Raw genomic sequence first — 24,052 nt, forward strand, 5'->3', positions numbered from 1 at the left:
AAATGAGGTGCGTTTTAGAAACCTTTCCCGATCACACGGTGTACCATCTTCTGGGTTTCTCATGCATGTTTTCGATGTAGGAAGATGCCCTTGAACCTGGAGATTTGGGACCCATGGGATGGGTACCACGCAGTATTACTTTAAAGGGTCTGCGTTTGCTCACCCAACATCACCAAACCTCTCAGCCCCAAGAGTGTCCACCCTTATGTCTCAATCAGCTGTGGGTCTAGATATGGTCAATCCAGGTGGCATCACAGCCCCTGAACGAATTTTGGAAGAATTTCTCTCTCTTTCACTGTCTTTGTTTCACGGGTTTTTAAAAGTAATTGATTTTTATAATGGGGTTTAGCTGCTTTTCACTGCTGTGTTTATGCCGCTTTACACCCACTTGACTCACTTACAGAGAGATATCAATACATAGGTTTTAAGATTCTTACTAGTCAGATATATTCTTGGGCGGTGAATAGGGGGTGTTGAGTCCAATTCACTGAGCTAGGAGTAAGTCTTGTCTATTACATATTGGGTTTATGGAACGGTAACTGAGCTAATTTGAAACCCTTGTTTTATGCATCACCCCACCTCACCTTTCCCGTTAAGCAGCCATAGTGTGTTTTCTAAACGTGGGACTCTGTTCTGTTTTGTAATTCAGTTCAAGGGTAGCGGTGTTTACACTCCCTGTATAAGTGATATCTTATGATAAGTGTCTTTTTCTGTGTGACTTATTTCACTTAGAATCGTCGTACCTAAATCCACTCATCATACTGCCGCTAGCCTTATGACGTTGATTTCATGGCTGAGTGATATTCCATTGTACATAAGGACCACAACTTCTTTATACATTTTTCTCTTTCCTGGGATATTTAAGGTGTAATGAAGTGGAGGTTCTTGTCAACAGAGCAGCCCTAAACTTTGGGGTGCCTGTGTCTTGCTGATTTTTAGTTTTCCCAATTTATACGCCCATAAGTGGAAGTGCCCTATGCTCTCTAAGCTGAGTTTTTCAGATGTTTCAGGACACACGGTACCCTTCTCCAGAGTGGCTGTTGTCAATTTACATCTCGCCCATGAATGTAGCAAGGCTCCCGTTTCTCCATGGCCTGTCCTGCATTTCTGGTTTTGACACTTTATTCAGCATGGCCCTTTTGACCGATGGGAAGCGAGACTTCTTTGTAGCGCTGATTTGCCTTTCCAGGTTGCTTGGTTGGCCAAAAAGGGCGTATGCGTTTTTTCCTGAATATATTCAGGAAAAAACGCATACGCCCTTTTTGGCCAAGGGCATCATTGTCGAGGTTTTGCCGCTTTTCCTGTGCTTTAAAGGCGATTCGAATCTCCCTCCTGAAATCTGTTTGCTGCAATTCTGCCTTGCTTTCAAATCCTCTTCGTTGCCTTCCCTCAATATATTTGTGGACGAGAGTGATCATTTATAAGTCTACAGGTTTGTGAATTGCAGTGCCCCTGAGCTCCATTTTTCAACTCGCTTTCTTGGGAGCTGGCCGCAAAAGCGCAGGATTGCTTCAGGACCTACTCTGGTCCCGGGCGGCAGGCTGAGCCTGTGGTTAATTCTTCTTCCTGATGGGAAAATAGAGTGACCTGTGCCTGTCCCAACACCTAGAGCTAGTCTCTCATTGGTTCCCCCTCATCCCGTTCATCCTCAGGATAAATTGCAACCTGTACGGAACAGGAGGTTAAAGGTGCTGATTCTCCAAGGAGGGAGATTGCTTGTAAAGCGGCTGGAATGGCGAACCCGCGCACAAGGAGATGAGAAATGAGGTGCGTTTTAGAAACCTTTCCCGATCACACGGTGTACCATCTTCTGGGTTTCTCATGCATGTTTTCGATGTAGGAAGATGCCCTTGAACCTGGAGATTTGGGACCCATGGGATGGGTACCACGCAGTATTACTTTAAAGGGTCTGCGTTTGCTCACCCAACCTCACCAAACCTCTCAGCCCCAAGAGTGTCCACCCTTATGTCTCAATCAGCTGTGGGTCTAGATATGGTCAATCCAGGTTGCATCACAGCCCCTGAACGAATTTTGGAAGAATTTCTCTCTCTTTCACTGTCTTTGTTTCACGGGTTTTTAAAAGTAATTGATTTTTATAATGGGGTTTAGCTGCTTTTCACTGCTGTGTTTATGCCGCTTTACACCCACTTGACTCACTTACAGAGAGATATCAATACATAGGTTTTAAGATTCTTACTAGTCAGATATATTCTTGGGCGGTGAATAGGGGATGTTGAGTCCAATTCACTGAGTTAGGAGTAAGTCTTGTCTATTACATATTGGGTTTATGGAACGGTATCTGAGCTAATTTGAAACCCTTGTTTTATGCATCACCCCACCTCACCTTTCCCGTTAAGCAGCCATAGTGTGTTTTCTAAACGTGTGACTCTGTTCTGTTTTGTAATTCAGTTCAAGGGTAGCGGTGTTTACACTCCCTCTATAAGTGATATCTTATGATAAGTGTCTTTTTCTGTGTGACTTATTTCACTTAGAATCGTCGTACCTAAATCCACTCATCATGCTGCTGCTAGCCTTATGACGTTGATTTCATGGCTGAGTGATATTCCATTGTACATAAGGACCACAACTTCTTTATCCATTTTTCTCTTTCCTGGGATATTTAAGGTGTAACGAAGTGGAGGTTCTTGTCAACAGAGCAGCCCTAAACTTTGGGGTGCCTGTGTCTTGCTGATTTTTAGTTTTCCCAATTTATACGCCCATAAGTGGAAGTGCCCTATGCTCTCTAAGCTGAGTTTTTCAGATGTTTCAGGACACACGGTACACTTCTCCAGAGTGGCTGTTGTCAATTTACATCTCGCCCATCAACGTAGCAAGGCTCCCGTTTCTCCATGGCCTGTCCTGCATTTCTGGTTTTGACACTTTATTCAGCATGGCCCTTTTGACCGATGGGAAGCGAGACTTCTTTGTAGCGCTGATTTGCCTTTCCAGGTTGCTTGGTTGGCCAAAAAGGGCGTATGCGTTTTTTCCTGAATATATTCAGGAAAAAACGCATACGCCCTTTTTGGCCAAGGGCATCATTGTCGAGGTTTTGCCGCTTTTCCTGTGCTTTAAAGGCGATTCGAATCTCCCTCCTGAAATCTGTTTGCTGCAATTTTGCCTTGCTTTCAAATCCTCTTCGTTGCCTTCCCTCAATATATTTGTGGACGAGAGTGATCATTTATAAGTCTGCAGGTTTGTGAATTGCAGTGCCCCTGAGCTCCATTTTTCAACTCGCTTTCTTGGGAGCTGGCCGCAAAAGCGCAGGATTGCTTCAGGCCCTACTCTGGTCCCGGGCGGCAGGCTGAGCCTGTGGTTAATTCTTCTTCCTGATGGGAAAATACAGTGACCTGTGCCTGTCCCAACACCTAGAGCTAGTCTCTCATTGGTTCCCCCTCTTCCCGTTCATTCTCAGGACAAATTGCAACCTGTACGGAACAGGAGGTTAAAGGTGCTGTTTCTCCAAGGAGGGAGATTGCTTGTAAAGCGGCTGGAATGGCGAACCCGCGCACAAGGAGATGAGAAATGAGGTGCGTTTTAGAAACCTTTCCCGATCACACGGTGTACCATCTTCTGGGTTTCTCATGCATGTTTTCGATGTAGGAAGATGCCCTTGAACCTGGAGATTTGGGACCCATGGGATGGGTACCACGCAGTATTACTTTAAAGGGTCTGCGTTTGCTCACCCAACTTCACCAAACCTCTCAGCCCCAAGAGTGTCCACCCTTATGTCTCAATCAGCTGTGGGTCTAGTTATGGTCAATCCAGGTGGCATCACAGCCCCTGAACGAATTTTGGAAGAATTTCTCTCTCTTTCACTGTCTTTGTTTCACGGGTTTTTAAAAGTAATTCATTTTTATAATGGGGTTTAGCTGCTTTTCACTGCTGTGTTTATGCCGCTTTACACCCACTTGACTCACTTACAGAGAGATATCAATACATAGGTTTTAAGATTCTTACTAGTCAGATATATTCTTGGGCGGTGAATAGGGGGTGTTGAGTCCAATTCACTGAGCTAGGAGTAAGTCTTGTCTATTACATATTGGGTTTATGGAACGATATCTGAGCTAATTTGAAACCCTTGTTTTATGCATCACCCCACCTCACCTTTCCCGTTAAGCAGCCATAGTGTGTTTTCTAAACGTGTGACTCTGTTCTGTTTTGTAATTCAGTTCAAGGGTAGCGGTGTTTACACTCCCTGTATAAGTGATATCTTATGATAAGTGTCTTTTTCTGTGTGACTTATTTCACTTAGAATCGTCGTACCTAAATCCACTCATCATGCTGCTGCTAGCCTTATGACGTTGATTTCATGGCTGAGTGATATTCCATTGTACATAAGGACCACAACTTCTTTATCCATTTTTCTCTTTCCTGGGATATTTAAGGTGTAACGAAGTGGAGGTTCTTGTCAACAGAGCAGCCCTAAACTTTGGGGTGCCTGTGTCTTGCTGATTTTTAGTTTTCCCAATTTATACGCCCATAAGTGGAAGTGCCCTATGCTCTCTAAGCTGAGTTTTTCAGATGTTTCAGGACACACGGTACACTTCTCCAGAGTGGCTGTTGTCAATTTACATCTCGCCCATCAACGTAGCAAGGCTCCCGTTTCTCCATGGCCTGTCCTGCATTTCTGGTTTTGACACTTTATTCAGCATGGCCCTTTTGACCGATGGGGAGCGAGACTTCTTTGTAGCGCTGATTTGCCTTTCCAGGTTGCTTGGTTGGCCAAAAAGGGCGTATGCGTTTTTTCCTGAATATATTCAGGAAAAAACGCATACGCCCTTTTTGGCCAAGGGCATCATTGTCGAGGTTTTGCCGCTTTTCCTGTGCTTTAAAGGCGATTCGAATCTCCCTCCTGAAATCTGTTTCCTGCAATTCTGCCTTGCTTTCAAATCCTCTTCGTTGCCTTCCCTCAATATATTTGTGGACGAGAGTGATCATTTATAAGTCTGCAGGTTTGTGAATTGCAGTGCCCCTGAGCTCCATTTTTCAACTCGCTTTCTTGGGAGCTGGCCGCAAAAGCGCAGGATTGCTTCAGGCCCTACTCTGGTCCCGGGCGGCAGGCTGAGCCTGTGGTTAATTCTTCTTCCTGATGGGAAAATAGAGTGACCTGTGCCTGTTCCAACACCTAGAGCTAGTCTCTCATTGGTTCCCCCTCATCCCGTTCATCCTCAGGACAAATTGCAACCTGTACGGAACAGGAGGTTAAAGGTGCTGATTCTCCAAGGAGGGAGACTGCTTGTAAAGCGGCTGGAATGGCGAACCCGCGCACAAGGAGATGAGAAATGAGGTGCGTTTTAGAAACCTTTCCCGATCACACGGTGTACCATCTTCTGGGTTTCTCATGCATGTTTTCGATGTAGGAAGATGCCCTTGAACCTGGAGATTTGGGACCCATGGGATGGGTACCACGCAGTATTACTTTAAAGAGTCTGCGTTTGCTCACCCAACCTCACCAAACCTCTCAGCCCCAAGAGTGTCCACCCTTATGTCTCAATCAGCTGTGGGTCTAGATATGGTCAATCCAGGTGAAATCACAGCCCCTGAACGAATTTTGTAAGAATTTCTCTCTCTTTCACTGTCTTTGTTTCACGGGTTTTTAAAAGTAATTGATTTTTATAATGGGGTTTAGCTGCTTTTCACTGCTGTGTTTATGCCGCTTTACACCCACTTGACTCACTTACAGAGAGATATCAATACATAGGTTTTAAGATTCTTACTAGTCAGATATATTCTTGGGCGGTGAATAGGGGGTGTTGAGTCCAATTCACTGAGCTAGGAGTAAGTCTTGTCTATTACATATTGGGTTTATGGAACGGTATCTGAGCTAATTTGAAACCCTTGTTTTATGCATCACCCCACCTCACCTTTCCCGTTAAGCAGCCATAGTGTGTTTTCTAAACGTGGGACTCTTTTCTGTTTTGTAATTCAGTTCAAGGGTAGCGGTGTTTACACTCCCTGTATAAGTGATATCTTATGATAAGTGTCTTTTTCTGTGTGACTTATTTCACTTAGAATCGTCGAACCTAAATCCAATCATCATGCTGCTGCTAGCCTTATGACGTTGATTTCATGGCTGAGTGATATTCCATTGTACATAAGGACCACAACTTCTTTATCCATTTTTCTCTTTCCTGGGATATTTAAGGTGTAACGAAGTGGAGGTTCTTGTCAACAGAGCAGCCCTAAACTTTGGGGTGCCTGTGTCTTGCTGATTTTTAGTTTTCCCAATTTATACGCCCATAAGTGGAAGTGCCCTATGCTCTCTAAGCTGAGTTTTTCAGATGTTTCAGGACACACGGTACACTTCTGCAGAGTGGCTGTTGTCAATTTACATCTCGCCCATCAACGTAGCAAGGCTCCCGTTTCTCCATGGCCTGTCCTGCATTTCTGGTTTTGACACTTTATTCAGCATGGCCCTTTTGACCGATGGGATGCGAGACTTCTTTGTAGCGCTGATTTGCCTTTCCAGGTTGCTTGGTTGGCCAAAAAGGGCGTATGCGTTTTTTCCTGAATATATTCAGGAAAAAACGCATACGCCCTTTTTGGCCAAGGGCATCATTGTCGAGGTTTTGCCGCTTTTCCTGTGCTTTAAAGGCGATTCGAATCTCCCTCCTGAAATCTGTTTGCTGCAATTCTGCCTTGCTTTCAAATCCTCTTCGTTGCCTTCCCTCAATATATTTGTGGACGAGAGTGATCATTTATAATTCTGCAGGTTTGTGAATTGCAGTGCCCCTGAGCTCCATTTTTCAACTCGCTTTCTTGGGAGCTGGCCGCAAAAGCGCAGGATTGCTTCAGGCCCTACTCTGGTCCCGGGCGGCAGGCTGAGCCTGTGGTTAATTCTTCTTCCTGATGGGAAAATAGAGTGACCTGTGCCTGTTCCAACACCTAGAGCTAGTCTCTCATTGGTTCCCCCTCTTCCCGTTCATCCTCAGGACAAATTGCAACCTGTACGGAACAGGAGGTTAAAGGTGTTGATTCTCCAAGGAGGGAGATTGCTTGTAAAGCGGCTGGAATGGCGAACCCGCGCACAAGGAGATGAGAAATGAGGTGCGTTTTAGAAACCTTTCCCGATCACACGGTGTACCATCTTCTGGGTTTCTCATGCATGTTTTCGATGTAGGAAGATGCCCTTGAACCTGGAGATTTGGGACCCATGGGATGGGTACCACGCAGTATTACTTTAAAGGGTCAGCGTTTGCTCACCCAACTTCACCAAACCTCTCAGCCCCAAGAGTGTCCACCCTTATGTCTCAATCAGCTGTGGGTCTAGATATGGTCAATCCAGGTGGCATCACAGCCCCTGAACGAATTTTGGAAGAATTTCTCTCTCTTTCACTGTCTTTGTTTCACGGGTTTTTAAAAGTAATTGATTTTTATAATGGGGTTTAGCTGCTTTTCACTGCTGTGTTTATGCCGCTTTACACCCACTTGACTCACTTACAGAGAGATATCAATGCATAGGTTTTAAGATTCTTACTAGTCAGATATATTCTTGGGCGGTGAATAGGGGGTGTTGAGTCCAATTCACTGAGCTAGGAGTAAGTCTTGTCTATTACATATTGGGTTTATGGAACGGTATCTGAGCTAATTTGAAACCCTTGTTTTATGCATCACCCCACCTCACCTTTCCCGTTAAGCAGCCATAGTGTGTTTTCTAAACGTGGGACTCTTTTCTGTTTTGTAATTCAGTTCAAGGGTAGCGGTGTTTACACTCCCTGTATAAGTGATATCTTATGATAAGTGTCTTTTTCTGTGTGACTTATTTCACTTAGAATCGTCGAACCTAAATCCAATCATCATGCTGCTGCTAGCCTTATGACGTTGATTTCATGGCTGAGTGATATTCCATTGTACATAAGGACCACAACTTCTTTATCCATTTTTCTCTTTCCTGGGATATTTAAGGTGTAACGAAGTGGAGGTTCTTGTCAACAGAGCAGCCCTAAACTTTGGGGTGCCTGTGTCTTGCTGATTTTTAGTTTTCCCAATTTATACGCCCATAAGTGGAAGTGCCCTATGCTCTCTAAGCTGAGTTTTTCAGATGTTTCAGGACACACGGTACACTTCTGCAGAGTGGCTGTTGTCAATTTACATCTCGCCCATCAACGTAGCAAGGCTCCCGTTTCTCCATGGCCTGTCCTGCATTTCTGGTTTTGACACTTTATTCAGCATGGCCCTTTTGACCGATGGGATGCGAGACTTCTTTGTAGCGCTGATTTGCCTTTCCAGGTTGCTTGGTTGGCCAAAAAGGGCGTATGCGTTTTTTCCTGAATATATTCAGGAAAAAACGCATACGCCCTTTATGGCCAAGGGCATCATTGTCGAGGTTTTGCCGCTTTTCCTGTGCTTTAAAGGCGATTCGAATCTCCCTCCTGAAATCTGTTTCCTGCAATTCTGCCTTGCTTTCAAATCCTCTTCGTTGCCTTCCCTCAATATATTTGTGGACGAGAGTGATCATTTATAAGTCTGCAGGTTTGTGAATTGCAGTGCCCCTGAGCTCCATTTTTCAACTCGCTTTCTTGGGAGCTGGCCGCAAAAGCGTAGGATTGCTTCAGGACCTACTCTGGTCCCGGGCGGCAGGCTGAGCCTGTGGTTAATTCTTCTTCCTGATGGGAAAATAGAGTGACCTGTGCCTGTCCCAACACCTAGAGCTAGTCTCTCATTGGTTCCCCCTCATCCCGTTCATCCTCAGGATAAATTGCAACCTGTACGGAACAGGAGGTTAAAGGTGCTGATTCTCCAAGGAGGGAGATTGCTTGTAAAGCGGCTGGAATGGCGAACCCGCGCACAAGGAGATGAGAAATGAGGTGCGTTTTAGAAACCTTTCCCGATCACACGGTGTACCATCTTCTGGGTTTCTCATGCATGTTTTTGATGTAGGAAGATGCCCTTGAACCTGGAGATTTGGGACCCATGGGATGGGTACCACGCAGTATTACTTTAAAGGGTCTGCGTTTGCTCACCCAACCTCACCAAACCTCTCAGCCCCAAGAGTGTCCACCCTTATGTCTCAATCAGCTGTGGGTCTAGATATGGTCAATCCAGGTGGCATCACAGCCCCTGAACGAATTTTGGAAGAATTTCTCTCTCTTTCACTGTCTTTGTTTCACGGGTTTTTAAAAGTAATTGATTTTTATAATGGGGTTTAGCTGCTTTTCACTGCTGTGTTTATGCCGCTTTACACCCACTTGACTCACTTACAGAGAGATATCAATACATAGGTTTTAAGATTCTTACTAGTCAGATATATTCTTGGGCGGTGAATAGGGGATGTTGAGTCCAATTCACTGAGTTAGGAGTAAGTCTTGTCTATTACATATTGGGTTTATGGAACGGTATCTGAGCTAATTTGAAACCCTTGTTTTATGCATCACCCCACCTCACCTTTCCCGTTAAGCAGCCATAGTGTGTTTTCTAAACGTGTGACTCTGTTCTGTTTTGTAATTCAGTTCAAGGGTAGCGGTGTTTACACTCCCTCTATAAGTGATATCTTATGATAAGTGTCTTTTTCTGTGTGACTTATTTCACTTAGAATCGTCGTACCTAAATCCACTCATCATGCTGCTGCTAGCCTTATGACGTTGATTTCATGGCTGAGTGATATTCCATTGTACATAAGGACCACAACTTCTTTATCCATTTTTCTCTTTCCTGGGATATTTAAGGTGTAACGAAGTGGAGGTTCTTGTCAACAGAGCAGCCCTAAACTTTGGGGTGCCTGTGTCTTGCTGATTTTTAGTTTTCCCAATTTATACGCCCATAAGTGGAAGTGCCCTATGCTCTCTAAGCTGAGTTTTTCAGATGTTTCAGGACACACGGTACACTTCTCCAGAGTGGCTGTTGTCAATTTACATCTCGCCCATCAACGTAGCAAGGCTCCCGTTTCTCCATGGCCTGTCCTGCATTTCTGGTTTTGACACTTTATTCAGCATGGCCCTTTTGACCGATGGGAAGCGAGACTTCTTTGTAGCGCTGATTTGCCTTTCCAGGTTGCTTGGTTGGCCAAAAAGGGCGTATGCGTTTTTTCCTGAATATATTCAGGAAAAAACGCATACGCCCTTTTTGGCCAAGGGCATCATTGTCGAGGTTTTGCCGCTTTTCCTGTGCTTTAAAGGCGATTCGAATCTCCCTCCTGAAATCTGTTTGCTGCAATTCTGCCTTGCTTTCAAATCCTCTTCGTTGCCTTCCCTCAATATATTTGTGGACGAGAGTGATCATTTATAAGTCTGCAGGTTTGTGAATTGCAGTGCCCCTGAGCTCCATTTTTCAACTCGCTTTCTTGGGAGCTGGCCGCAAAAGCGCAGGATTGCTTCAGGCCCTACTCTGGTCCCGGGCGGCAGGCTGAGCCTGTGGTTAATTCTTCTTCCTGATGGGAAAATAGAGTGACCTGTGCCTGTCCCAACACCTAGAGCTAGTCTCTCATTGGTTCCCCCTCATCCCGTTCATCCTCAGGATAAATTGCAACCTGTACGGAACAGGAGGTTAAAGGTGCTGATTCTCCAAGGAGGGAGATTGCTTGTAAAGCGGCTGGAATGGCGAACCCACGCACAAGGAGATGAGAAATGAGGTGCGTTTTAGAAACCTTTCCCGATCACACGGTGTACCATCTTCTGGGTTTCTCATGCATGTTTTTGATGTAGGAAGATGCCCTTGAACCTGGAGATTTGGGACCCATGGGATGGGTACCACGCAGTATTACTTTAAAGGGTCTGCGTTTGCTCACCCAACCTCACCAAACCTCTCAGCCCCAAGAGTGTCCACCCTTATGTCTCAATCAGCTGTGGGTCTAGATATGGTCAATCCAGGTGGCATCACAGCCCCTGAACGAATTTTGGAAGAATTTCTCTCTCTTTCACTGTCTTTGTTTCACGGGTTTTTAAAAGTAATTGATTTTTATAATGGGGTTTAGCTGCTTTTCACTGCTGTGTTTATGCCGCTTTACACCCACTTGACTCACTTACAGAGAGATATCAATACATAGGTTTTAAGATTCTTACTAGTCAGATATATTCTTGGGCGGTGAATAGGGGATGTTGAGTCCAATTCACTGAGTTAGGAGTAAGTCTTGTCTATTACATATTGGGTTTATGGAACGGTATCTGAGCTAATTTGAAACCCTTGTTTTATGCATCACCCCACCTCACCTTTCCCGTTAAGCAGCCATAGTGTGTTTTCTAAACGTGTGACTCTGTTCTGTTTTGTAATTCAGTTCAAGGGTAGCGGTGTTTACACTCCCTCTATAAGTGATATCTTATGATAAGTGTCTTTTTCTGTGTGACTTATTTCACTTAGAATCGTCGTACCTAAATCCACTCATCATGCTGCTGCTAGCCTTATGACGTTGATTTCATGGCTGAGTGATATTCCATTGTACATAAGGACCACAACTTCTTTATCCATTTTTCTCTTTCCTGGGATATTTAAGGTGTAACGAAGTGGAGGTTCTTGTCAACAGAGCAGCCCTAAACTTTGGGGTGCCTGTGTCTTGCTGATTTTTAGTTTTCCCAATTTATACGCCCATAAGTGGAAGTGCCCTATGCTCTCTAAGCTGAGTTTTTCAGATGTTTCAGGACACACGGTACACTTCTCCAGAGTGGCTGTTGTCAATTTACATCTCGCCCATCAACGTAGCAAGGCTCCCGTTTCTCCATGGCCTGTCCTGCATTTCTGGTTTTGACACTTTATTCAGCATGGCCCTTTTGACCGATGGGAAGCGAGACTTCTTTGTAGCGCTGATTTGCCTTTCCAGGTTGCTTGGTTGGCCAAAAAGGGCGTATGCGTTTTTTCCTGAATATATTCAGGAAAAAACGCATACGCCCTTTTTGGCCAAGGGCATCATTGTCGAGGTTTTGCCGCTTTTCCTGTGCTTTAAAGGCGATTCGAATCTCCCTCCTGAAATCTGTTTGCTGCAATTCTGCCTTGCTTTCAAATCCTCTTCGTTGCCTTCCCTCAATATATTTGTGGACGAGAGTGATCATTTATAAGTCTGCAGGTTTGTGAATTGCAGTGCCCCTGAGCTCCATTTTTCAACTCGCTTTCTTGGGAGCTGGCCGCAAAAGCGCAGGATTGCTTCAGGCCCTACTCTGGTCCCGGGCGGCAGGCTGAGCCTGTGGTTAATTCTTCTTCCTGATGGGAAAATAGAGTGACCTGTGCCTGTTCCAACACCTAGAGCTAGTCTCTCATTGGTTCCCCCTCATCCCGTTCATCCTCAGGACAAATTGCAACCTGTACGGAACAGGAGGTTAAAGGTGCTGATTCTCCAAGGAGGGAGATTGCTTGTAAAGCGGCTGGAATGGCGAACCCGCGCACAAGGAGATGAGAAATGAGGTGCGTTTTAGAAACCTTTCCCGATCACACGGTGTACCATCTTCTGGGTTTCTCATGCATGTTTTCGATGTAGGAAGATGCCCTTGAACCTGGAGATTTGGGACCCATGGGATGGGTACCACGCAGTATTACTTTAAAGAGTCTGCGTTTGCTCACCCAACCTCACCAAACCTCTCAGCCCCAAGAGTGTCCACCCTTATGTCTCAATCAGCTGTGGGTCTAGATATGGTCAATCCAGGTGAAATCACAGCCCCTGAACGAATTTTGTAAGAATTTCTCTCTCTTTCACTGTCTTTGTTTCACGGGTTTTTAAAAGTAATTGATTTTTATAATGGGGTTTAGCTGCTTTTCACTGCTGTGTTTATGCCGCTTTACACCCACTTGACTCACTTACAGAGAGATATCAATACATAGGTTTTAAGATTCTTACTAGTCAGCTATATTCTTGGGCGGTGAATAGGGGGTGTTGAGTCCAATTCACTGAGCTAGGAGTAAGTCTTGTCTATTACATATTGGGTTTATGGAACGGTATCTGAGCTAATTTGAAACCCTTGTTTTATGCATCACCCCACCTCACCTTTCCCGTTAAGCAGCCATAGTGTGTTTTCTAAACGTGGGACTCTTTTCTGTTTTGTAATTCAGTTCAAGGGTAGCGGTGTTTACACTCCCTGTATAAGTGATATCTTATGATAAGTGTCTTTTTCTGTGTGACTTATTTCACTTAGAATCGTCGAACCTAAATCCAATCATCATGCTGCTGCTAGCCTTATGACGTTGATTTCATGGCTGAGTGATATTCCATTGTACATAAGGACCACAACTTCTTTATCCATTTTTCTCTTTCCTGGGATATTTAAGGTGTAACGAAGTGGAGGTTCTTGTCAACAGAGCAGCCCTAAACTTTGGGGTGCCTGTGTCTTGCTGATTTTTAGTTTTCCCAATTTATACGCCCATAAGTGGAAGTGCCCTATGCTCTCTAAGCTGAGTTTTTCAGATGTTTCAGGACACACGGTACACTTCTGCAGAGTGGCTGTTGTCAATTTACATCTCGCCCATCAACGTAGCAAGGCTCCCGTTTCTCCATGGCCTGTCCTGCATTTCTGGTTTTGACACTTTATTCAGCATGGCCCTTTTGACCGATGGGATGCGAGACTTCTTTGTAGCGCTGATTTGCCTTTCCAGGTTGCTTGGTTGGCCAAAAAGGGCGTATGCGTTTTTTCCTGAATATATTCAGGAAAAAACGCATACGCCCTTTTTGGCCAAGGGCATCATTGTCGAGGTTTTGCCGCTTTTCCTGTGCTTTAAAGGCGATTCGAATCTCCCTCCTGAAATCTGTTTCCTGCAATTCTGCCTTGCTTTCAAATCCTCTTCGTTGCCTTCCCTCAATATATTTGTGGACGAGAGTGATCATTTATAAGTCTGCAGGTTTGTGAATTGCAGTGCCCCTGAGCTCCATTTTTCAACTCGCTTTCTTGGGAGCTGGCCGCAAAAGCGTAGGATTGCTTCAGGACCTACTCTGGTCCCGGGCGGCAGGCTGAGCCTGTGGTTAATTCTTCTTCCTGATGGGAAAATAGAGTGACCTGTGCCTGTCCCAACACCTAGAGCTAGTCTCTCATTGGTTCCCCCTCATCCCGTTCATCCTCAGGATAAATTGCAACCTGTACGGAACAGGAGGTTAAAGGTGCTGATTCTCCAAGGAGGGAGATTGCTTGTAAAGCGGCTGGAATGGCGAACCCGCGCACAAGGAGATGAGAAATGAGGTGCGTTTTAGAAACCTTTCCCGATCACACGGTGTACCATCTTCTGGGTTTCTCATGCATGTTTTCGATGTAGGAAGATGCCCTTGAACCTGGAGATTTGGGACCCATGGGATGGGTACCACGCAGTATTACTTTAAAGGGTCTGCGTTTGCTCACCCAACCTCACCAAACCTCTCAGCCCCAAGAGTGTCCACCCTTATGTCTCAATCAGCTGTGGGTCTAGATATGGTCAATCCAGGTGGCATCACAGCCCCTGAACGAATTTTGGAAGAATTTCTCTCTCTTTCACTGTCTTTGTTTCACGGGTTTTTAAAAGTAATTGATTTTTATAATGGGGTTTAGCTGCTTTTCACTGCTGTGTTTATGCCGCTTTACACCCACTTGACTCACTTACAGAGAGATATCAATACATAGGTTTTAAGATTCTTACTAGTCAGATATATTCTTGGGCGGTGAATAGGGGATGTTGAGTCCAATTCACTGAGTTAGGAGTAAGTCTTGTCTATTACATATTGGGTTTATGGAACGGTATCTGAGCTAATTTGAAACCCTTGTTTTATGCATCACCCCACCTCACCTTTCCCTTTAAGCAGCCATAGTGTGTTTTCTAAACGTGTGACTCTGTTCTGTTTTGTAATTCAGTTCAAGGGTAGCGGTGTTTACACTCCCTCTATAAGTGATATCTTATGATAAGTGTCTTTTTCTGTGTGACTTATTTCACTTAGAATCGTCGTACCTAAATCCACTCATCATGCTGCTGCTAGCCTTATGACGTTGATTTCATGGCTGAGTGATATTCCATTGTACATAAGGACCACAACTTCTTTATCCATTTTTCTCTTTCCTGGGATATTTAAGGTGTAACGAAGTGGAGGTTCTTGTCAACAGAGCAGCCCTAAACTTTGGGGTGCCTGTGTCTTGCTGATTTTTAGTTTTCCCAATTTATACGCCCATAAGTGGAAGTGCCCTATGCTCTCTAAGCTGAGTTTTTCAGATGTTTCAGGACACACGGTACACTTCTCCAGAGTGGCTGTTGTCAATTTACATCTCGCCCATCAACGTAGCAAGGCTCCCGTTTCTCCATGGCCTGTCCTGCATTTCTGGTTTTGACACTTTATTCAGCATGGCCCTTTTGACCGATGGGAAGCGAGACTTCTTTGTAGCGCTGATTTGCCTTTCCAGGTTGCTTGGTTGGCCAAAAAGGGCGTATGCGTTTTTTCCTGAATATATTCAGGAAAAAACGCATACGCCCTTTTTGGCCAAGGGCATCATTGTCGAGGTTTTGCCGCTTTTCCTGTGCTTTAAAGGCGATTCGAATCTCCCTCCTGAAATCTGTTTGCTGCAATTCTGCCTTGCTTTCAAATCCTCTTCGTTGCCTTCCCTAAATATATTTGTGGACGAGAGTGATCATTTATAAGTCTGCAGGTTTGTGAATTGCAGTGCCCCTGAGCTCCATTTTTCAACTCGCTTTCTTGGGAGCTGGCCGCAAAAGCGCAGGATTGCTTCAGGCCCTACTCTGGTCCCGGGCGGCAGGCTGAGCCTGTGGTTAATTCTTCTTCCTGATGGGAAAATACAGTGACCTGTGCCTGTCCCAACACCTAGAGCTAGTCTCTCATTGGTTCCCCCTCTTCCCGTTCATCCTCAGGACAAATTGCAACCTGTACGGAACAGGAGGTTAAAGGTGCTGATTCTCCAAGGAGGGAGATTGCTTGTAAAGCGGCTGGAATGGCGAACCCGAGCACAAGGAGATGAGAAATGAGGTGCGTTTTAGAAACCTTTCCCGATCACACGGTGTACCATCTTCTGGGTTTCTCATGCATGTTTTCGATGTAGGAAGATGCCCTTGAACCTGGAGATTTGGGACCCATGGGATGGGTACCACGCAGTATTACTTTAAAGGGTCTGCGTTTGCTCACCCAACTTCACCAAACCTCTCAGCCCCAAGAGTGTCCACCCTTATGTCTCAATCAGCTGTGGGTCTAGTTATGGTCAATCCAGGTGGCATCACAGCCCCTGAACGAATTTTGTAAGAATTTCTCTCTCTTTCACTGTCTTTGTTTCACGGGTTTTTAAAAGTAATTGATTTTTATAATGGGGTTTAGCTGCTTTTCACTGCTGTGTTTATGCCGCTTTACACCCACTTGACTCACTTACAGAGAGATATCAATACATAGGTTTTAAGATTCTTACTAGTCAGATATATTCTTGGCCGGTGAATAGGGGGTGTTGAGTCCAATTCACTGAGCTAGGAGTAAGTCTTGTCTATTACATATTGGGTTTATGGAACGATATCTGAGCTAATTTGAAACCCTTGTTTTATGCATCACCCCACCTCACCTTTCCCGTTAAGCAGCCATAGTGTGTTTTCTAAACGTGTGACTCTGTTCTGTTTTGTAATTCAGTTCAAGGGTAGCGGTGTTTACACTCCCTCTATAAGTGATATCTTATGATAAGTGTCTTTTTCTGTGTGACTTATTTCACTTAGAATCGTCGTACCTAAATCCACTCATCATGCTGCTGCTATCCTTATGACGTTGATTTCATGGCTGAGTGATATTCCATTGTACATAAGGACCACAACTTCTTTATCCATTTTTCTCTTTCCTGGGATATTTAAGGTGTAACGAAGTGGAGGTTCTTGTCAACAGAGCAGCCCTAAACTTTGGGGTGCCTGTGTCTTGCTGATTTTTAGTTTTCCCAATTTATACGCCCATAAGTGGAAGTGCCCTATGCTCTCTAAGCTGAGTTTTTCAGATGTTTCAGGACACACGGTACACTTCTCCAGAGTGGCTGTTGTCAATTTACATCTCGCCCATCAACGTAGCAAGGCTCCCGTTTCTCCATGGCCTGTCCTGCATTTCTGGTTTTGACACTTTATTCAGCATGGCCCTTTTGACCGATGGGAAGCGAGACTTCTTTGTAGCGCTGATTTGCCTTTCCAGGTTGCTTGGTTGGCCAAAAAGGGCGTATGCGTTTTTTCCTGAATATATTCAGGAAAAAACGCATACGCCCTTTTTGGCCAAGGGCATCATTGTCGAGGTTTTGCCGCTTTTCCTGTGCTTTAAAGGCGATTCGAATCTCCCTCCTGAAATCTGTTTGCTGCAATTCTGCCTTGCTTTCAAATCCTCTTCGTTGCCTTCCCTCAATATATTTGTGGACGAGAGTGATCATTTATAAGTCTGCAGGTTTGTGAATTGCAGTGCCCCTGAGCTCCATTTTTCAACTCGCTTTCTTGGGAGCTGGCCGCAAAAGCGCAGGATTGCTTCAGGCCCTACTCTGGTCCCGGGCGGCAGGCTGAGCCTGTGGTTAATTCTTCTTCCTGATGGGAAAATAGAGTGACCTGTGCCTGTCCCAACACCTAGAGCTAGTCTCTCATTGGTTCCCCCTCATCCCGTTCATCCTCAGGATAAATTGCAACCTGTACGGAACAGGAGGTTAAAGGTGCTGATTCTCCAAGGAGGGAGATTGCTTGTAAAGCGGCTGGAATGGCGAACCCGCGCACAAGGAGATGAGAAATGAGGTGCGTTTTAGAAACCTTTCCCGATCACACGGTGTACCATCTTCTGGGTTTCTCATGCATGTTTTTGATGTAGGAAGATGCCCTTGAACCTGGAGATTTGGGACCCATGGGATGGGTACCACGCAGTATTACTTTAAAGGGTCTGCGTTTGCTCACCCAACCTCACCAAACCTCTCAGCCCCAAGAGTGTCCACCCTTATGTCTCAATCAGCTGTGGGTCTAGATATGGTCAATCCAGGTGGCATCACAGCCCCTGAACGAATTTTGGAAGAATTTCTCTCTCTTTCACTGTCTTTGTTTCACGGGTTTTTAAAAGTAATTGATTTTTATAATGGGGTTTAGCTGCTTTTCACTGCTGTGTTTATGCCGCTTTACACCCACTTGACTCACTTACAGAGAGATATCAATACATAGGTTTTAAGATTCTTACTAGTCAGATATATTCTTGGGCGGTGAATAGGGGATGTTGAGTCCAATTCACTGAGTTAGGAGTAAGTCTTGTCTATTACATATTGGGTTTATGGAACGGTATCTGAGCTAATTTGAAACCCTTGTTTTATGCATCACCCCACCTCACCTTTCCCGTTAAGCAGCCATAGTGTGTTTTCTAAACGTGTGACTCTGTTCTGTTTTGTAATTCAGTTCAAGGGTAGCGGTGTTTACACTCCCTCTATAAGTGATATCTTATGATAAGTGTCTTTTTCTGTGTGACTTATTTCACTTAGAATCGTCGTACCTAAATCCACTCATCATGCTGCTGCTAGCCTTATGACGTTGATTTCATGGCTGAGTGATATTCCATTGTACATAAGGACCACAACTTCTTTATCCATTTTTCTCTTTCCTGGGATATTTAAGGTGTAACGAAGTGGAGGTTCTTGTCAACAGAGCAGCCCTAAACTTTGGGGTGCCTGTGTCTTGCTGATTTTTAGTTTTCCCAATTTATACGCCCATAAGTGGAAGTGCCCTATGCTCTCTAAGCTGAGTTTTTCAGATGTTTCAGGACACACGGTACACTTCTCCAGAGTGGCTGTTGTCAATTTACATCTCGCCCATCAACGTAGCAAGGCTCCCGTTTCTCCATGGCCTGTCCTGCATTTCTGGTTTTGACACTTTATTCAGCATGGCCCTTTTGACCGATGGGAAGCGAGACTTCTTTGTAGCGCTGATTTGCCTTTCCAGGTTGCTTGGTTGGCCAAAAAGGGCGTATGCGTTTTTTCCTGAATATATTCAGGAAAAAACGCATACGCCCTTTTTGGCCAAGGGCATCATTGTCGAGGTTTTGCCGCTTTTCCTGTGCTTTAAAGGCGATTCGAATCTCCCTCCTGAAATCTGTTTGCTGCAATTCTGCCTTGCTTTCAAATCCTCTTCGTTGCCTTCCCTCAATATATTTGTGGACGAGAGTGATCATTTATAAGTCTGCAGGTTTGTGAATTGCAGTGCCCCTGAGCTCCATTTTTCAACTCGCTTTCTTGGGAGCTGGCCGCAAAAGCGCAGGATTGCTTCAGGCCCTACTCTGGTCCCGGGCGGCAGGCTGAGCCTGTGGTTAATTCTTCTTCCTGATGGGAAAATAGAGTGACCTGTGCCTGTTCCAACACCTAGAGCTAGTCTCTCATTGGTTCCCCCTCATCCCGTTCATCCTCAGGACAAATTGCAACCTGTACGGAACAGGAGGTTAAAGGTGCTGATTCTCCAAGGAGGGAGATTGCTTGTAAAGCGGCTGGAATGGCGAACCCGCGCACAAGGAGATGAGAAATGAGGTGCGTTTTAGAAACCTTTCCCGATCACACGGTGTACCATCTTCTGGGTTTCTCATGCATGTTTTCGATGTAGGAAGATGCCCTTGAACCTGGAGATTTGGGACCCATGGGATGGGTACCACGCAGTATTACTTTAAAGAGTCTGCGTTTGCTCACCCAACCTCACCAAACCTCTCAGCCCCAAGAGTGTCCACCCTTATGTCTCAATCAGCTGTGGGTCTAGATATGGTCAATCCAGGTGAAATCACAGCCCCTGAACGAATTTTGTAAGAATTTCTCTCTCTTTCACTGTCTTTGTTTCACGGGTTTTTAAAAGTAATTGATTTTTATAATGGGGTTTAGCTGCTTTTCACTGCTGTGTTTATGCCGCTTTACACCCACTTGACTCACTTACAGAGAGATATCAATACATAGGTTTTAAGATTCTTACTAGTCAGATATATTCTTGGGCGGTGAATAGGGGGTGTTGAGTCCAATTCACTGAGCTAGGAGTAAGTCTTGTCTATTACATATTGGGTTTATGGAACGGTATCTGAGCTAATTTGAAACCCTTGTTTTATGCATCACCCCACCTCACCTTTCCCGTTAAGCAGCCATAGTGTGTTTTCTAAACGTGGGACTCTTTTCTGTTTTGTAATTCAGTTCAAGGGTAGCGGTGTTTACACTCCCTGTATAAGTGATATCTTATGATAAGTGTCTTTTTCTGTGTGACTTATTTCACTTAGAATCGTCGAACCTAAATCCAATCATCATGCTGCTGCTAGCCTTATGACGTTGATTTCATGGCTGAGTGATATTCCATTGTACATAAGGACCACAACTTCTTTATCCATTTTTCTCTTTCCTGGGATATTTAAGGTGTAACGAAGTGGAGGTTCTTGTCAACAGAGCAGCCCTAAACTTTGGGGTGCCTGTGTCTTGCTGATTTTTAGTTTTCCCAATTTATACGCCCATAAGTGGAAGTGCCCTATGCTCTCTAAGCTGAGTTTTTCAGATGTTTCAGGACACACGGTACACTTCTGCAGAGTGGCTGTTGTCAATTTACATCTCGCCCATCAACGTAGCAAGGCTCCCGTTTCTCCATGGCCTGTCCTGCATTTCTGGTTTTGACACTTTATTCAGCATGGCCCTTTTGACCGATGGGATGCGAGACTTCTTTGTAGCGCTGATTTGCCTTTCCAGGTTGCTTGGTTGGCCAAAAAGGGCGTATGCGTTTTTTCCTGAATATATTCAGGAAAAAACGCATACGCCCTTTTTGGCCAAGGGCATCATTGTCGAGGTTTTGCCGCTTTTCCTGTGCTTTAAAGGCGATTCGAATCTCCCTCCTGAAATCTGTTTCCTGCAATTCTGCCTTGCTTTCAAATCCTCTTCGTTGCCTTCCCTCAATATATTTGTGGACGAGAGTGATCATTTATAAGTCTGCAGGTTTGTGAATTGCAGTGCCCCTGAGCTCCATTTTTCAACTCGCTTTCTTGGGAGCTGGCCGCAAAAGCGTAGGATTGCTTCAGGACCTACTCTGGTCCCGGGCGGCAGGCTGAGCCTGTGGTTAATTCTTCTTCCTGATGGGAAAATAGAGTGACCTGTGCCTGTCCCAACACCTAGAGCTAGTCTCTCATTGGTTCCCCCTCATCCCGTTCATCCTCAGGATAAATTGCAACCTGTACGGAACAGGAGGTTAAAGGTGCTGATTCTCCAAGGAGGGAGATTGCTTGTAAAGCGGCTGGAATGGCGAACCCGCGCACAAGGAGATGAGAAATGAGGTGCGTTTTAGAAACCTTTCCCGATCACACGGTGTACCATCTTCTGGGTTTCTCATGCATGTTTTCGATGTAGGAAGATGCCCTTGAACCTGGAGATTTGGGACCCATGGGATGGGTACCACGCAGTATTACTTTAAAGGGTCTGCGTTTGCTCACCCAACCTCACCAAACCTCTCAGCCCCAAGAGTGTCCACCCTTATGTCTCAATCAGCTGTGGGTCTAGATATGGTCAATCCAGGTGGCATCACAGCCCCTGAACGAATTTTGGAAGAATTTCTCTCTCTTTCACTGTCTTTGTTTCACGGGTTTTTAAAAGTAATTGATTTTTATAATGGGGTTTAGCTGCTTTTCACTGCTGTGTTTATGCCGCTTTACACCCACTTGACTCACTTACAGAGAGATATCAATACATAGGTTTTAAGATTCTTACTAGTCAGATATATTCTTGGGCGGTGAATAGGGGATATTGAGTCCAATTCACTGAGTTAGGAGTAAGTCTTGTCTATTACATATTGGGTTTATGGAACGGTATCTGAGCTAATTTGAAACCCTTGTTTTATGCATCACCCCACCTCACCTTTCCCTTTAAGCAGCCATAGTGTGTTTTCTAAACGTGTGACTCTGTTCTGTTTTGTAATTCAGTTCAAGGGTAGCGGTGTTTACACTCCCTCTATAAGTGATATCTTATGATAAGTGTCTTTTTCTGTGTGACTTATTTCACTTAGAATCGTCGTACCTAAATCCACTCATCATGCTGCTGCTAGCCTTATGACGTTGATTTCATGGCTGAGTGATATTCCATTGTACATAAGGACCACAACTTCTTTATCCATTTTTCTCTTTCCTGGGATATTTAAGGTGTAACGAAGTGGAGGTTCTTGTCAACAGAGCAGCCCTAAACTTTGGGGTGCCTGTGTCTTGCTGATTTTTAGTTTTCCCAATTTATACGCCCATAAGTGGAAGTGCCCTATGCTCTCTAAGCTGAGTTTTTCAGATGTTTCAGGACACACGGTACACTTCACCAGAGTGGCTGTTGTCAATTTACATCTCGCCCATCAACGTAGCAAGACTCCCGTTTCTCCATGGCCTGTCCTGCATTTCTGGTTTTGACACTTTATTCAGCATGGCCCTTTTGACCGATGGGAAGCGAGACTTCTTTGTAGCGCTGATTTGCCTTTCCAGGTTGCTTGGTTGGCCAAAAAGGGCGTATGCGTTTTTTCCTGAATATATTCAGGAAAAAACGCATACGCCCTTTTTGGCCAAGGGCATCATTGTCGAGGTTTTGCCGCTTTTCCTGTGCTTTAAAGGCGATTCGAATCTCCCTCCTGAAATCTGTTTGCTGCAATTCTGCCTTGCTTTCAAATCCTCTTCGTTGCCTTCCCTCAATATATTTGTGGACGAGAGTGATCATTTATAAGTCTGCAGGTTTGTGAATTGCAGTGCCCCTGAGCTCCATTTTTCAACTCGCTTTCTTGGGAGCTGGCCGCAAAAGCGCAGGATTGCTTCAGGCCCTACTCTGGTCCCGGGCGGCAGGCTGAGCCTGTGGTTAATTCTTCTTCCTGATGGGAAAATACAGTGACCTGTGCCTGTCCCAACACCTAGAGCTAGTCTCTCATTGGTTCCCCCTCTTCCCGTTCATCCTCAGGACAAATTGCAACCTGTACGGAACAGGAGGTTAAAGGTGCTGATTCTCCAAGGAGGGAGATTGCTTGTAAAGCGGCTGGAATGGCGAACCCGAGCACAAGGAGATGAGAAATGAGGTGCGTTTTAGAAACCTTTCCCGATCACACGGTGTACCATCTTCTGGGTTTCTCATGCATGTTTTCGATGTAGGAAGATGCCCTTGAACCTGGAGATTTGGGACCCATGGGATGGGTACCACGCAGTATTACTTTAAAGGGTCTGCGTTTGCTCACCCAACTTCACCAAACCTCTCAGCCCCAAGAGTGTCCACCCTTATGTCTCAATCAGCTGTGGGTCTAGTTATGGTCAATCCAGGTGGCATCACAGCCCCTGAACGAATTTTGTAAGAATTTCTCTCTCTTTCACTGTCTTTGTTTCACGGGTTTTTAAAAGTAATTGATTTTTATAATGGGGTTTAGCTGCTTTTCACTGCTGTGTTTATGCCGCTTTACACCCACTTGACTCACTTACAGAGAGATATCAATACATAGGTTTTAAGATTCTTACTAGTCAGATATATTCTTGGCCGGTGAATAGGGGGTGTTGAGTCCAATTCACTGAGCTAGGAGTAAGTCTTGTCTATTACATATTGGGTTTATGGAACGATATCTGAGCTAATTTGAAACCCTTGTTTTATGCATCACCCCACCTCACCTTTCCCGTTAAGCAGCCATAGTGTGTTTTCTAAACGTGTGACTCTGTTCTGTTTTGTAATTCAGTTCAAGGGTAGCGGTGTTTACACTCCCTCTATAAGTGATATCTTATGATAAGTGTCTTTTTCTGTGTGACTTATTTCACTTAGAATCGTCGTACCTAAATCCACTCATCATGCTGCTGCTAGCCTTATGACGTTGATTTCATGGCTGAGTGATATTCCATTGTACATAAGGACCACAACTTCTTTATCCATTTTTCTCTTTCCTGGGATATTTAAGGTGTAACGAAGTGGAGGTTCTTGTCAACAGAGCAGCCCTAAACTTTGGGGTGCCTGTGTCTTGCTGATTTTTAGTTTTCCCAATTTATACGCCCATAAGTGGAAGTGCCCTATGCTCTCTAAGCTGAGTTTTTCAGATGTTTCAGGACACACCGTACACTTCTCCAGAGTGGCTGTTGTCAATTTACATCTCGCCCATCAACGTAGGAAGGCTCCCGTTTCTCCATGGCCTGTCCTGCATTTCTGGTTTTGACACTTTATTCAGCATGGCCCTTTTGACCGATGGGGAGCGAGACTTCTTTGTAGCG

The sequence above is a fragment of the Balaenoptera physalus genome (assembly GCF_965194825.1).
Source record: "Balaenoptera physalus genome assembly, chromosome: 8".
Taxonomy (NCBI): Eukaryota; Metazoa; Chordata; class Mammalia; order Artiodactyla; family Balaenopteridae; genus Balaenoptera; species Balaenoptera physalus.